We start from the raw sequence: 13,775 nt of genomic DNA, 5'->3' as shown, positions 1-13,775 counted from the left end.
ATATAGTCTAATAAATTCAGGCACCATAGAGTAATGACTGACTGTTTGTGGTCAGAGGTTCAAGCCAGAACAACTTTTCCTGCTTCTTCACTCTCCTTGGAAAAGAAGAGGTTGCATCTGAGTCCTCCATATGGCCCCCAAACAGGGGCCCAAAGGTAGCTAACACCACAAGGCAGCAAACAAATCTGCAGCATTTTGTTCCAGCATCTAGACTAGAGACTAGTCCAGCATCTCCAGGGACGTCAGGCATCACCACCACCGCACACCTTTGATTTTTCTCTCAGTAGGACACAATAGAAAATCTAAATTATTCTGAGGAAGAATAAAACATTTTGGTCAAGCTGGTCCTCCTTTTAAAAAACATCTGGGATAGCAAAATGGGTGAGATAAGTGTAAAATAATTTTAAAAGATGCCATTCCTAGAAATAGTGCAGAACTGCTTCCTTATGTGGTCTGCATGGTGGCCAGGGGTCTGCAGGCCGTCCTGGATCCAGGCCTAGGAAGTGACTCAGATGTGGCCAAGCAGCCACGTTGTTAGTGAAATCCTGGGGCTGGATTGGGGAATGGCACCTATTTGATGATGATATAAATTCTGGTCTTGTGCACATATTGTTTTGCAAAATCCAGGCATGAGATCATTTGGCCTGAATGTTTTCTCTGAGGGTTTCTCACAGACAAACACAGTTATCTGAATTGAGTTAGGCCAGGGGAAAGGCATTTTGGGGATTATCTGATTGTGCATGTGGACATTTAAACATTTCTCAGTTGGGCCCCAAACCAAAGGTTTATTTGTTTTCAAGAGGGCCCACAGAGGAAGAGCCCACAGATTTCTTTCTTTCTTTCTTTTTTTTTTTTTTTAAGAATAGCCCACAGATTTCTAATCATACAATCTTTTCCTTCTACTTTATGGAGAGGAACTAAAACACTCTCTCCAAATCATGGAGCAGAAGGCGGAACAGCCACCACTATTCCTCCAGGCAGCATGTATTTGATTAGATTGGTGAGTATTTCTGTTTGGTTTTTGTTTTAGACTTTTCAGAAGAAGCGCCTCTAAGACTGCTCACAGCTCTAAGCAGGATTTACTATCACAAATGAGTGGTCATAAAAATCTGAGTTTTAGATGATTGGCACTGCATCTTTCCAGAAGACAAAGGTCTGACCGATTGCATCACATCGTCCCAGTGTTTCTGACCACTTGCATCAGAATCATTTGCAGAGAAACCAGTTAAATAGAAGATTCCTGTGGTCCTGTCCAGAGATCCTCACCCATCAGGTCTGGGTCACGCCCCAGGAATCTGCAGAGGTCCCTGGTGTCCTGGTACACTTGCGATCACAGAATTTCCAAGTGCTAGATAAAGTGGCCATTCTCTCTCTCCCATGTCCTTTGCTTGATTTTTGCTCCAAAGAATATTTTAGTATAATATAAAATATTTGTAATATAAAACATTTTAAGTAGAGCTTTCTGAGACTAAAATGTTAGCACTCATCAGAAAGGTAGGGGATATTTGGCCCATTAATAGTCGGAAATACCCCAAAGCAAGAAAGAACCTGAAATCTAGTTGGTTATCAGTTTCTTGAATAGAAAGAGAGAGAAGCGCACGTTCCCTAAAGGGAGACCTACAGAGTAGAGGGGAAAGCAGTGTCCAACCAAGGGGAGGCTTGTGAGGGCAGCCACATAGGGTAGGTTTTACCTTTTCCTTCATCTGCAAAATGTTCAGAATTAACATCTATAATGAAGAGTCTTGCTTATGAGGAAGGACAGACTCAGACTTGGAAATTGGGTATTCTTTTTTATTTTTCTTAAAATTTTTTTTTTATTTATTCATTTGAGAGAGAGAGAAAGCCAGCAAGTTCAGAGGGAGAAGAAGAAGCAGACTCCCAGCTGAGGGTAGACCCTGACGTGGGGCTCCATCCCAAGACCCTGGGATTATGACCTGAATGGAAGAGAGATGCTTAACTGACTGAACCACCCAGGTGTCCCAGAAATTAGGCATTCTTAAAGATGAAGATAGGAGTACATTTTTATGAAATTCTGAAAATATAGCTGTGGAAAAAAATATACACTCCAAACTCAGAACTCTACAAATGGGGAATACCCACTGAAGTTTGAAAATGTTTTAAGTGTATATAAAAGCAACAACAAATAATACAAATGGTGGTAAACTTAAGGCACTTATTATCCCAAGAGCTACTTCAGGTTAGAACTATTTACAGTTCTTTTTTTTTTTTTTTTTTTTTTTTACAGTTCTTATATAAAACATAAACTTAAATATTAGGAAATGTAGAGATTAAAGACCTTCATCAGGTTATTAAGGAAATTAGTGATATTTCAGATGCATGTCCCAAATTTTGAGGTTGATTTTCTTGGACAGCAGTTGAGGTATTCCTGCCATTTTCCTTGTGATCATAGATGAAAATATGATATTACCAGGGTTTTTATGTCCTTAGTTCTTTGGGGATATTCATCTGTTATCTGGCAGCAGCCATATAGCAGGACCTCAACCTCAATTCTATTTCTCCTGCTTACTAGCTGGGAAATGTTGGGCAAATTATTTTACTTCTCTGGTCTTGTCATCTGTTAAATTAAATATGAGTATATGTAATACCTTTCACAGAATTATCATGAGAATGAACTATGGTCCTGTTGGTGAGTGTGACAGCCCAGAAGTAGATGGGAGCTCAGCGAAAGCTTTTGACCCATGGCGTTTCAGGCTGGGTTCTGAGTGAGCCCTGTGTTCTGTATGTCTGGCCACACAGAACACTTTCAGCTTACACAGGAAATACCGGCATATCCATACTAAAAATGTATGGAAAAAATAATGTATGAATCCATTTCCCCATTAGCAAATTCAAAACACAATTCATTGAGTTCTGAGATTTATTTATTTATTTATTTAGTCTTCACTGATCTTTATTAAATGAAGGACTCCAGGGCAAGCAGGAGGGAATCAAGAGCAGCAACAGCAGGAGCAAATATAAAAGTGTAAAATGTAAAGTGCAGCACTGGAGAATGTGTGCAGGATTGAACCACGCTCACTTGGGACACAAGGCTGAGGACTAGCCATAGCCTACCCTCTAACGGAACCTAGACCTGAGGGGCCTGTGCAGGGCTCTTTGCTGCGGGTGGAAGTGGTTTGAATGGGGCCCAACCTTGGGCTTTGAAGTAGGAGACCAGCTGTGTGGGAACTTCTGCAAGCACAGTCTGTGCCAGTGTCTCCCAAGGGGCATTTTGGAAACAGCAGTAGGGCATAAACTGCACTATGTCACAGGCAGCTGCCTCCCCAGAGCGTGTCTGCAGGGGTCCACGGTCAGCATCTAGTTGCTCCATGGCCTTGAAGTCAGCACCACCCACACCCACAATGATCACTGACATGGGCAGGTGGGAGGCACGCACCACAGCCTCACGTGTAGCCTCCACATCTGTCACAGTACCATCAGTCAGCAGCAACAGCACGAAGTATTGCGAGGCTGTCCTCTGATGTGCAGCCTGGGTTGCCAACCTGGCCACGTGGTTGATAATGGGTGCGAAGTTGGTGGGGCCATAGAGGCGAACTTGGGGCAGGGCTTGGCGTAAGCATCTACAATGTGCAGTAGACCTCAGTTACTGGGGTTGAAGTTCAAGGCAAATTCATGGGAGACCTGCCAATCAGGAGGTACCTGGGCCCCAAATCCAAATGCTGGGAACAGCTTCTCCGAGTCATAGTCCTGGATCACGCTGCCCACACTCCACAGTGCTATCAGGTATTCATTGACTCCTATTGGGCTCAGGTAGTGCAGGGAGTCTGGGGAGGAAGGGTCTCCATTAGAGCCTGTGAAGTCCATGCCTACGGTGAAGTTGATTTGACAGCCTCCCATCACATAGTCCAGGAATGAATATTGTGTTTCTACCTGGCAAATCTTGACAAGAACAGCCCCAGATTCTTGTAGCTTTTCTTTGTCTGCTGTTTCTCAGGGTGGATGCATTCAAACTCAGCCGGGGCTGCTTGCAGTTGGGCCAAGCTGGTGTAGAAGGTACCAATGAGATCGTGTGAACCATCACTGTCATAATCGGAGCATCGCACCTGGATGGGTGTGCTGGGGTCTCCCCCCACGGAAGTGCTGAAGGGGAACAGAGAAGTGCTTCCATGTAGGGTTCAAGTTGTTCTTGATTACCGCAGATCTGTAGGCCAGGTGCCATTTCCCATCACCCTGACGGAAGAACTCCAAGAATGGATCTGATTTCCCCAGGAAGTCCTTCTTATCTAGATTTCTGGCCTCCACCTCCATGGTCACTACATGACTATCCTTCATCTCTTGAGCAGATACTGTGATGGTCCCCCGCCCAGCAGGTTTTCCAGGCTTCAGCATCAAGGGTAGAGTTATTATGTGGCTGGACACAATCTGTCCTAGGGAACACTCAGCCCTTCCTAGGAAGTCATCATCCCCCAGCTCAGGTGTCTTGTTGTCTATGTCATAGATGCCAAATAGGAGCTTCTGGACTGTTTCAAAGTGGTACTCAAGCTGCAGAGTCTTGGAGAACTCAGGGCTTGAGCAGTTCCGCACTTGCTCAGTTCAACCAAGCTCAGCCCAGCTGCCCTCTCCCACATCCTGTAAAAGGACACAGAGTGGGTCAGACTTGGAGGCGATGTCCTTGTCAATGAGGTGGTCACAGGAAATGGATAGATGAACCAAGGTCACACAGTGGGCCATCTCTTTCGCTGCTTCACAAAATGGCTGACAGCCGCTCAGCAGCTCCGCATTCCCGAGTTCTGAGTTTTAAAAACAGTTTAGTATAATTGCTCCGACTTTATTTAGTAGACATTTAGTGACTTATTAAATGAGAAATACTAAGGGCATAGATTTGAGAATCCACATCAACTAGACAAGTCTGAGAGTCGAAGTTTTCCTCCTCTATCTTCTCTTCCTGTGGATAGCGGAGGTGGAATTGGACTTCTTCCATAAGGTAGGACCAAACTCCAGAAGTCCAGGTCTTAGGAAGAGACATGACTTACAAGCTTAGGCTGAGTGCCTGGCAGTGCTTATGCCATGGAAGGCATAATTCATTCTTTTCCATTCTGAATCCCTCTGTTCCAAATGCAACATTGTGCTTTATATTCTATTCCCCCACATGGTTCCAGTAGAGAACTAAATAATTTACTTATATTTCTATTAAAATTTTCCTGGTGCTGTCAAAAATGCCATGGTGCAAATGGCTTTTTTCATTTGATTAATAGGATTTCCAAAAGGATTCCAAGTGACATATTCAAACTCAAGTGTTTACCCAACTAAGCGACTGGACACCGATGTCTGTGTGCATACAGAGACTATTCTCCTTAGCTACCGAAATACTGGGGAGCTTTTGAGGTAATGGCAACATTTGGCATCTCGATAGTTGCGGTGGTTATGTGAGTTTATACATTTGCCAAAACTCATCCAACATTCTACTTGAAAAGGGTGGTTTTATTGTGTGTAAATTACACATTAGTTACTCTTACTTAAACACAAATTGAGCATTAAAAATAGGCCCCACTCTACCCCTGCTGCTTTCCAAAATTATTTGATTATGGGCTGTTATCACAGCAGGGTTACAGTGAGGCCATCATGGCACTTTGTTCACTCATAAACCAGCAGTTGGCTTTCAACTCCCCTCATCTCTTCAGAAGAATACTGACAACTCTCTTAATTTCTCCTCTTCTCAAATATTCTATGCACTCTCCTCAAGGAAGAGCCAGGGCTGCCATCCAAATCCAAAGCTGTCTGCTGAAGACAACTCTTACTTGGGGGAGGTGAGTCTTTTAGTCTACGTAGGCCTTCAACTGATCGGATGAGGCTCACCCATATCAAGGAGAGCAATCTGCTTTACTCAAAGTCCACTGATTTAAATACTAATTTCATCCAAAAACACCCCCACAGAAATATCCAGAACAATGTTGGACCATGTATCTGAGCATCGTGGCCCAGCTAAGTTGACACATAAGTTTAACCATCACAATCTTCTTCTAGCTCTGTTTCTACCCCAAATTTTAAAGACAAGGAATAAAGTTTCAGGCAATGAACTCCTCAAAACAGTGTTTTCCAAACTTGGGTGATGATGAGAATCTCTTGGAGGCTTATAAAAACTGCATAATCTCTGCACACACACACACACGCACACGCACACACACGCGCGCGCACACACATACACACACACACACACACCCTGTCACCCCACAGATTTTAACTCAGGATCTTGGTTTAAATAAACTCCCTCAGGGATAATGATCAGGAAAATTTGGGCAATGATGCTATAAAATAAACCTACTTGTAACCAAGGAGCCAGGCTACTGTGGAGTTTATAAGGGCATGTGCTCAGTGCGAATCCTGTCCCTTGAAGCTGCTTTAATGGCACACAACAAAGTCTACTTAAGAGCTCCTTCATTAAGTGATTAATCCTGTCCCAGGACTCAGCTGGGTCTCCTCCTGAAGGAACTCCATGTAACTTCAGGGACTGAGGTACTAGACGCTCGCAGATCACACAGGCCCACCTAGGCCCCTTCATGAAGGTGGATGCAGAGTCTTGGCCATTCTCTGGGCAGCAGCTTCTAAACACACACAGAAGGGATTTGGTGTTTGCCCTTTAATGAGGCTAAGCCAGTGTCCCCCAGTGCCATAAGCAGGAAAAGAAGCTGGAAAGTAGAGGGAGAAGTGCACTTAATACCCTTAAGACAGATATGGATCTTCTTTTCCTTTGCTTTTTCTTTTCTTTCTCTCTCTCTCTCTCTCTTTTTTTTTTAAGAAAGCTTTAGCCTGGAGTGGAAAGGACACCAGATAAGTATCTTGAAATAGCTGAAGAGTGCTCATGTGGAAGAGAGGTTTAACTTTTCCCTCTGTGCTCCCAAGAGAAAGAAATAACCTTAGTAGGTGAAAGCTACAGAGAAGGGGTATTGTGGGCCGGACAAAAGGTAAAATAAGTAGAAAGCATGAGGAGTGACAGCCAGATAGCTCTTCACCTGCTGGCCCTGCCACTCACCAGGTGTGGGATCTTGGGCAAGCAGTTAATCTCTCTGAGTTTTCTGAATTGCAAAATGGGAATAATAATAATACTTGAAGGGCCGTGGTGAGGATTACATGAGATGTCTTGTAAAAGCTTGTCTTGTAAAGCTCTTAGCAGAGAGCTGGGCCCATAACTGGGGTTAATAAGCCCTAGATGATTGAAATAAGAATAGTTCAAGCTGTGATGGGCAAAGAGGTTGCCTAAAGGAGAAGTAAATGCCCATGACCAGAGGTGTCCAAGCCTGGTCACAACTGTCCTTTCTGGGGAGTGAGGGAGGACAGGGAGTGAGGGGCTCCAAGCACTCTATGAGTGGCTGGATCAGACCACTCTTGAAGTCCTTTTCACCTTGAGCAATTTTACGGTTAATAGAAGAGGTAGAGAGCCCAGTCTTATGCTTGCAAAAAGATTGTTCTTTTGCTTTTAGTGAAAACATTTACTTTCTCCAGGCAGCCAACCCTTATGATTTGGCCTATGATTTGGTTTTTACTGAGAAGTTATGACATTGCACAATGTTTGCTCCTATTCCACCCTTAATACCAAAACTTGGAATATGAATCACAAAACAAACTGATGGCAGAGTACATTCCAAAACAGCAAGGAGAACAACTGGACCAGAGTCTTGACTGCCATCCGCAATGCACAAAGCACACTGTGTTTCATCCAGGACAGTTAAGGAACAGCATTATCAAAGGGCCGTGAGAGGCTGCGGTGCCTATTAAATATAGGAACTGGAACTGCAGTTTTCCCTAAATGTGCTATAAGGATGTTCACAAGAATTGGAATAAAGGGGGATCCCTGGGTGGCTCAGCGGTTTGGCGCCTGCCTTCGACCCAGGGTGTGATCCTGGAGTCCTGGGATCAAATCCCACATCAGGTTCCCTGCATGGAGCCTGCTTCTCCCTCTGCCTGTGTCTCTGCCTCTCTCTCTCTCTCTCTCTCTCTCTCTCTCTGTGTGTATGTGTCTCTCATGAATAAGTAAATAAAATCTTTTAAAAAATGGGAATAAAGGTGAGAAATGTAAAACTCCCTTTCCCCTTCTTTCTCTCCCCCACCCAGCAGGCAGCTACCTCCTTCTCACACCCCCTAGTTCTCACACACCTAAGTTTATTCTCTGGAAGTTTGAGCATAAGAGCATCCTCATTCTAAGATATCAGCAGATCTTAGGAGAGGATGGGTGGAAGATGGTCTATTGAAAACAGGGAGGTTAAGTAAAAATTTGCCTACTAAATGGAGAGTTCCTCAGCCCCTTTACCTCCTGGCTTTCAAAACAAGAGTAGCCAGGATAGTAGCACATGGACAGAAGACGAGAGTCTTTTTCTTTGAAAAAAAAACAAAGATTCCAAAAAAAGTTCTACAGATCCTGACCTTCTAGGACTCCCAATTAAAAGGCTGGCTTACCACTTGATCCCCTTAAAGGAGAGCCTATCACTTGTATATCTTTTAATATGTTTTATGTATAATATCTTGCTGTTGGATTTGTTCTTTCAACTAGGGGTCACCAGATATTTGAGGAAAACCCCCAGCTTGTAGGACAGAGAACATAACATACAAGAAGGGGGAAAAATAGAATGTGAAGGGAATCCAGATAATATAGAGAGCAGACTTTTAAAAAATATTCTAATAACCTCAAAGAAATGGAAGAAGATATTGTGTCTATGAAACGAGGAATGGATATTGTGGAATAACAATCTGAGGATAGGAAAAAATGCGTTTGGAACTTCAAGCCGTGATAGCTGAAGTTCAAAATTCAGTGGAAAGACTGGAAGATAATATCTCTTCCAGAGAGCAGGGCAAGCAACCGGAGAAACGGGTGAAGGAGTTACGAACAGTCCCCTCCGGGAATGGGGCTCGAAGCAGAGAGCGGAGGGTGCTGTTTTCCTTACCAAGTCTTGTAAGGTAATTTGACTTCAGCTTCATGCATGTGGATTTTAAAAATAATAATAAATGAATTTACAAAAAGAAAGAAAACTCACAGGCAGGATGTGGAAGGCCCATCAGTGGCCACTGGTTCCTAGCTGGAATCTGCAGAACTACCTAGGGAAGGGGAGCCAGAAATTGCCCTCATCCCAGGACTGCAAGCTCCCTCCGCTACGATCCTCTGATCCTGTGTGTCACAAGCTGGGAGTTTCTGATCTGTAAGTCTGTCCTCCATTTACTAACCCCCCCACCCCCTGCCCCCTCAAAGTTGAAATGTCCTGACCTATTCAGGCAATAGTATTGATCCTGGCTGGAATTTACTTATGGGAAAAGAGGAAAAAAGCAAGGAATTACTATTGACCTGCTGACTAGGGAAAATCCTGGTGAAAATAAAAGGAGAGGAAATAGATAAAATTCAGGGGGCTGCTTTTGTCAGAAAATATTTTCAACCTGCTGTCTGGCAGGTTATGATAAAGGACAGCAAGGCAGGCTTGGACAGAGATGAAAAAGCAGGCTGCAACTCTGGAAAACAGTGTGGAGGTTCCTCAAAGAGTTAAAAATAGAGCTTCCCTATGACCAGCAATTGCACTGCTGGGGATTTACCCCAAAGATACAGATGCAGTGAAACGAAGGGACACCCGCACCCCAATGTTCATAGCAGCCATGTCCACAATAGCCAAACTGTGGAAGGAGCCACGATGTTCTTCGATAGATGAATGGATAAATGAAGATGTGGTCTATATACACAATGGAATATTACTCAGCCATCAGAAAGGATGAATATCTACCATCTACATTGACGTGGATGGAATGGGAGGGTATTATGCTGAGTGAAGTAAGTCAATCGGAGAAGGACAATCATCATATGGTCTCACTCATACGGGTGAGTGAAAGGGATTATAAGAGAAGGTGGGGGGACTGAGTGGGGAAAAATTAGAGAGTGAGACAAACCATAAGAGACTCCTGACTCTGGGAAACAGAGGGTAGTGGAAGGGGAGGTGGGGAGGGGGACAGGGTGACTGGGTGACGGGCACTGAGGGGGGCACTTGTTGGGATGAGCACTGGGTGTTATATGTTGGCAAATTGAATTTAAATAAAAAGTAAAAAAAAAAATCAAAAAAGGAAGGAAAGAAGGAAGGAAGGAAGCCAGCAAGTAAGCAGTCTGCCAAGGAAGACAAAGCATCAGGTCAGGATAAGGAAGAAACACAGTGTTTGCTCCCTACACTGAGGAACAGACTGTCATAGAGAGATGAGGCGGATGCTTGCCCAAGATAGAGCAGGGTGACGGGAGCTAGGGCAAAGTCACAGACACGGCAGGCAGGGAGAAATGAGTGAGAGAAGCCTTAGACGATGAGTCTCAGAAGAGATAATGACACAGGGAGGTGGGATACACAGGGATGATGCTGAACAATTGTTCTGATTTAGAGCTTTTTTGGAACTGCTTTGGAATTGTTATGAAGGATGACTCAGGGAAAACCAAAGGTGGTATGAGTGCAGAAGTTAGGTTTTGTGCTGATTTTAGGAGGAAGGAAGCAATCACAGCTTTTCACTTTTTTTTCTCCTGAAAGTTTTAAATTTCATTTAGCCTTGTGAATTTAAATATAGGTTCGCAGGAAGCTACAAAGATAGACTAGAGTTCCTATGTACCCTTTACCCAGTTTCTCCTAATGGTTACCTACGTCTTACATAACTGTACATTGATATAACATGTGCAGGTAGTTCCATTCCATTTCATCACATGCACAGACTTCTGAAAGGACTACCAAGATCAAGATCCAGAATATTCCATCACCACAAAGGTCTCCCTCTTGCTACCTGTTTATGGTCACACCCACCACTTCTCTTCCTCTGGCCCTGTTGTTATAGTCGCACTCCACCCCCATCTCCCCCACCACTCACCTCCTACTTCCCTATCCCTAATCCTTTGCAACCACTAGTATCTTCTCCAACTCTTGAATTTTGTCATTTTGAGAATGCAATATAAATAGATTTATACAATATGTAACTTTCTGTGATGGGCTTTTTTCACTTGGCGTAATGCCTTTGAGGTCCATCGAAGTTTTTACTCGTATCAATAATTGAACACGGGCAGCCTGGGTGGCCCAGCGGTTTAGCGCTGCCTTTCGAAGGGCCCAGGGCCTGATCCTGGAGACCCAGGATTGAGTCCCATGTCGGGCTCCCTGCACGGAGCCTGCTGCTCCCTCTGCCTGTGTCTCTGCCTCTCTCTCTCTCTCTCTGTCTCTCATGAATAAATAAATAAATAAAATCTTTTAAAAAAAATAATTGAACACAACAGTTTAGCCATTCACATAGGGACGGACAATTTCCTTGCTTCCAGTGTTTGGCTGTTACAAATAAAGTTACCGTGAACATTGTGTCCAGGTTTTGTGTGCACATACGTGTTCATTTCTCTGATAGAAATTCCCAGGAGCCCAATTGCTATGTTTGTATAGCAAGAGTATGTCTAGTCTTGTAAGAAAATCCCATACTATTTTCCAGAGTCACTGTAACATTTTACAATTCCACTATCTGTGTATGAAAGCCAATGTCTCCACATCCTCACCAGCAGTTGGTGCTGCATTATTTCTTTTTTGAAAGATCAGGAACATCCTGCTACCTTCCTTTTTTACCCTCTAAGTGAAAAGAAAAAAAAAATCAGTCCTATGTATATGTCTGTATAAGCATGCATGCACACGTGTGTGTGTGTATAAAATCTACTTAAGTTCAAAGCACAGTGAGACAAATACCTATCAACACATTCATTGCCCAATTTAAAAACCAGAGCGTATCAAACCCAGTTCCACCCTCTGCTTCTCCCACCGAAAGAGCAATCCCACTCCTGACAGTGGAAACCAGTTCTGTGGGGGGAAAGCTCTGCTTCACAGAGCTTGTCAATATTGGGGTGTAAACACCACATGAAAGACTTCAAGCTGCCAATCAGGGTAACTGGGTGTGAGCAGGCAAGAGATGCATGGACTCCGCTCTTGTGACAGAGTACAAGCCTATTCTAGCCCCGCTGGTCCTGAACTCGGTATTTATCATCCTAGAAAGAACTGACCCCTGAACGATGCAGGGGGTTAGAGGCACTCACTCCGACAGAGTTGAAAACCTGCATATAACTTTCAACTCTCCTAAAACTTCACTAGGAAGAGCCTGCTGTTGACTGGAAGCCTTACCAAGAATGTAAACAATCAACGAACACATATTTTGTGTGTGGCATGTGTTATGCACTGTATTCTAATGACAATAGTAAGTTACAGAAAAGAAAATGTTATTAAGAAAATCAAAAGAGAAAATAGGGAGAGGCTGAATAATGACCCCAAAGATACCTTAATCTTAGGAATCTGCGTTACCTTATATGACAAAGACAGCAGATGAGATTGAATTAAGGATTTTGAGTTGGAGAGATGATCTTGGATTCTCGACTTTAGCCCAGTGAAACTGGTTACAGACTTCTGGCCTGTAGGAACTGGGAGAGAATTATTGTTGTTAAATAATATCACCAAGTTTGTGATAAATTTGTTACAACAGCCAGGAAACTGATACAGAGACACACTGTTTTGCACATATGTGCTCCTAAAGCATCTATCTAAATAGTTCATTTGGCTAGATTTTATCTTTATAAAATTGCAATATTATACAGAGAGATTCTGAGAGTTCCTTTTTTTTGCTCAACACTGTTCCTAAGACTTCTTCACTTTGTTGCAAACCATAATTCATTTATTCTTACTGCTGGGCAATCTTCTGACACAACACGTACTTACTCATTCTCAGCCGACTTTGGTGGGTCTCCTTTATCAGATTAAAAAAAACTTTTTTTTCCCCCCGCAGACTGAGTTTATGCCCAGATGTCTCATTTCCCATGTTCTTTCACCTCAAATATTGAGTCAGACAAAAATCTTGGAAGGGAAGCTGAAATGGATGTTGTAGGACTATGGGATTCTAGATACTCCATCAAGAGTAAATGTGGGTGAACTTCCTCAGCACTAGGGAGGGAGGGAGGGCTGGGCAAGGCGGGGGATGAGGGGGGGCGGTGTGAGCAGACGGGCTCAAGTGCAGGAAGGAGAATGCACCCCCCCCCCCGCACCCCAACTCCAGGGATCAGTGAGGAGCAGAGGCCTCCCTGGCTGACGAAGAGGCCGACGGGACCAGAAGGCTCACCCGAGACGCGGGGACTCTGCAACGCGAGGCCACCCATCACCCATCACCCATTACCCATCACCCCTGAAACCAAGAGTAAACGAAATTTCTGGCCTCCAGTTGGACGTAAGCCCCCTGCTTCTCCTGAATATCTGGGAAGGTGAAGGGCACGAATGATCTGAAGGAACTAAGGGTGACTCAGCCTCGGCCGAAGTGGGGGAGTGATCATGAGACCTTTTCTCCCTTTCCCAGCAAACGTCGCCCTGGACAAGACCTTGCTCCACTGGACTGGCCAGTGGCTCCCAGACCTGCACGGCCTCACCCCCGGCCTCACCCCCGTACTATTTGGCATCTGCCTCCTCACCCCTCTCTGCAGTTGTGAGCTCTGGGCTCAGCTGCCACTCAAATTATCCCCTTGCCTGAGAATCATGGAACTCACCGAGGATTTCAGGGGGACACGGAAGGTGTTCTCAGTTTGCACCACAGCCCAAGCATCTGAAAACTCCGTTTTTCAAATTAATGCTCTGTCAAGTTTTCACCTAGGAATTGCTGAGTCATTTCCCACGTAATTTCTACACGGCTGAGAAACGCAGGTGTGTTTCTTGTTTTTGATAGAATTCCTGTACCTTGGAGCAGCACCTAGAGCTCCTGAACACTTTATATGGAGACGCGGCTCCTTACCTCTCCAGGGGCAGAGGCGCAGGGTG

The 13,775-nt window shown here is 44.2% G+C and overlaps 1 pseudogene; it reads right to left on the bottom strand.

The window, feature by feature from the left end:
- Positions 1 to 2,886: 2,886 nt before the first annotated feature.
- Positions 2,887 to 12,379, bottom strand: LOC610372 (annotated as a pseudogene).
- Positions 12,380 to 13,775: the final 1,396 nt, after the last annotated feature.

The sequence above is a fragment of the Canis lupus genome, chromosome 3, assembly GCF_011100685.1.
Source record: "Canis lupus familiaris isolate Mischka breed German Shepherd chromosome 3, alternate assembly UU_Cfam_GSD_1.0, whole genome shotgun sequence".
NCBI classification, from domain to species: Eukaryota; Metazoa; Chordata; class Mammalia; order Carnivora; family Canidae; genus Canis; species Canis lupus.
This window is presented reverse-complemented; position numbering and strand designations above follow the sequence as displayed.